Raw genomic sequence first — 2,797 nt, 5'->3', positions numbered from 1 at the left:
TTGTTGGGATTTGTTACAGTCGATTGGGATTCAGGTTTAGGCATTTGGACTTTGGAATGATTTTGATCAGTCTTGACTGAGGAAACCTTCGATTTTCCTTTCAAATCTGTTGAAGATTTTGGATTTTTAGTATGAACAGAATTGGATTTAGAATGAGGTTGAGATGAATTAGAAGAATTAGAACGAGAGAAGTTAGACTGAGAAGTTTTATTGACTTGAGGTCCTGAGTGACACTTTTGTTTTTGGTCATTTGTGGGACCGAATCTTGAACTTTGGTCGCTTTTGCTCTTGGAACCGAACTTATGTTTTCGGTAGCTGGTGTTCTCTGAACCAAACCTTTCCCTTCAGTTGTTATGATCCTCAGAACCGAACCTTTCCTTTCGCTTATTATTACTTTCTTGCTGCCTAACAGCACTTTTCTCTGACTTTGAATTTCTGTCATGATAAAAGAAATGGGCGTTTTGAGATCGCCAAAAATGTTTTCGTTCAGAGAGATTTTTCGTGTATCTCTGATTCCTTTGCTGCTTCTGATCCTTCACTTGCTTCGGCTGTCGATGGATATTGGCTTTTTGCTTTTGCTTCTTGTCAGCCGGTTCACTTTGAACTGATGATGTTTCGCTTGAAGGAGTGACTTCTTCTGCAGGAACTCCTTTTTCTTCAGGAACTTCTTTTGTACCACTAGTACTTGGCACGTCGAAGTTTTCAGGCTTGTTTAGTGGCTCTGGCACATATCTGCCTTTGGTTTTCCAGGACGTTCGCTCCGACAGACCAACGGTTTCGTCAGCATTATCGATAGGGGCGGACCAGAAGAACTCATCACAACCATCAACATTATCTTCATTTACAAAGGCCGTGAGTTCGGCTGTCTGATGTTCGGTTACTCCTGTGACCTTATACACCTGATTTGGATTCGTCCTTACCTTTTGGTATACAACAGCTTTTTCTTCAAGGATCGGGGACTTTTGTTGGGACAGACGAGCAAACTCCACAGAATTTTCTGAAATAAGATTTTTGTGGTTTTCGGGTTCACTCTTGACAAACTCAGAACAGTCAACTTCATCCTCTACAGAAATTTCACTCATATCATCATCCTCATTAAGCTCAGATGCATTTTCAACATCAATTTTATTTTCTGAGCTCAGGTTGGCATTCAATGAGTCAAACTTTTGTATGGTTTCGGTTCTTAGTTTCAGTTTATCATTTTCATCCAAAAGATTTTTCAGCATGTCCTTATGGTCCTTGGACTTTATGAAAGATTCGATTTTGTCTAGACCATACATATAAGTCGGATTTACATCCTCAGTCGAAACTACACTTTCGCAATTATATGCTTCAGCGTCAATTTCATCTTCCTTAAACTCAAGGAAGGGCAAAATCATGCGATGAATTTTCTGTCCTATTTCACAGTTAAGATGAAGTTGAGTGATGTTAGAATAAAGACGCTTAGCAATCAAACAAAATACATTTCTTTGTTTCAAAAGTTTTAAATTGTCTCTTTGTAAATAAATGTTTTCGTCTTTGGATTTGATCAACTCCGACTCCTTCAGCTGTATCCACATCCTCCGTTCCTCACTCTTTGAAGACACCCTGCTTATTTGGTCAGTTAGGTTAGAATTGGTGACCCGTGTTTGAGTTAAACTGCTGTCTAGATGAGAGATTCTTGAATTTACATTTTTTAATTCTTTTTCATATGAATTTTGTGGGACTTTGAATGAGACAAAAATGGATTGTACCTTCTTGATTAATTCATCAAGCTCATTAAACTGCACGCTGAGAGGTTTTGCTATGAAGCACAAGTCCTCTCGCTCCTTCGTGTCTTCATTCCCACCGTCTGTGTTGTATCCCCTCATTTGAGATACATCCGCCACCATCAAACACTTTCCACCGCTTCCTTCACCTTTCGCAACGTAAGCCTTTCCATGAGATGGCTTTCTGACTTCATCATCATCAGAGTCGGTTGACCAGACCTCCACGCCACCGAACTCATCATCTGCAACCGAACCCTGCACAATTAAAGCATTCATAGAAGGGTTAGCAGTAGTTTTCTTTCTCTTGATCTCTTCCAGCTTTTTCATCAACACAGCTTCTTCATCTTTTTCTTCATCATTTTCTGCCATTTTCTTTAGGACACAGTCTTTGGCATAGTGGTTCTTTCCTCCACAGTAGTAGCAGTTCACACCTGAATCTCCTTCAGCTTTCGGCTCTTTCTTTGGTTCTTCTTCCTTCGGTTCCTCCCTCACTTTTTCAGAACTATAGCTTCCCTGCCAATTTCTGTTCGTATTGGTAGGAAACCTTTTCTTAATAAACCTCTTTGGATTTGACAGCATCATTGCATAATCTTCAGAGATAAGGTTATAGTCTTCTAAGTTAAGATCTTCATCTTCTACCACACTTTTGCTTTTAGATAGAAGGGCCAAGGAACCCAAGCTTGAAACCACATTTTTCTCCTGCAAGACAATCTTTTCTTGGGATTTCAAAATCCCTACCATTTTAGCCAATGAATATGATTTGAATTGCTCATGAGCTTTAACAGTGGACACAACCGCTCTCCACTCAGATCTAAGACCATTCAAAAATGTAACTTTTTGTTCAATCAACTTCCTTTCAATATCGTGTTTAATCATCTTACTGAGAAGATGATTGAAACGATCGAATGTCTGAGTAACAGTTTCCTCGGGATTCTGCTTAAATTCGCAAAACTCAGATAAAAGTAAGGTCTGAATGGAATGCTCCAGATCTTCGTCTGTGGAATATAACTCTCGCAGCCTATCCCATATTTCTTTGGCAATGCTGCATG

The sequence above is a fragment of the Lactuca serriola genome, chromosome 7 (assembly GCF_051521515.1).
Source record: "Lactuca serriola cultivar US96UC23 chromosome 7, Lser_US96UC23_V15, whole genome shotgun sequence".
Taxonomy (NCBI): Eukaryota; Viridiplantae; Streptophyta; class Magnoliopsida; order Asterales; family Asteraceae; genus Lactuca; species Lactuca serriola.
Note: the sequence above shows the minus strand (reverse complement) of the source record.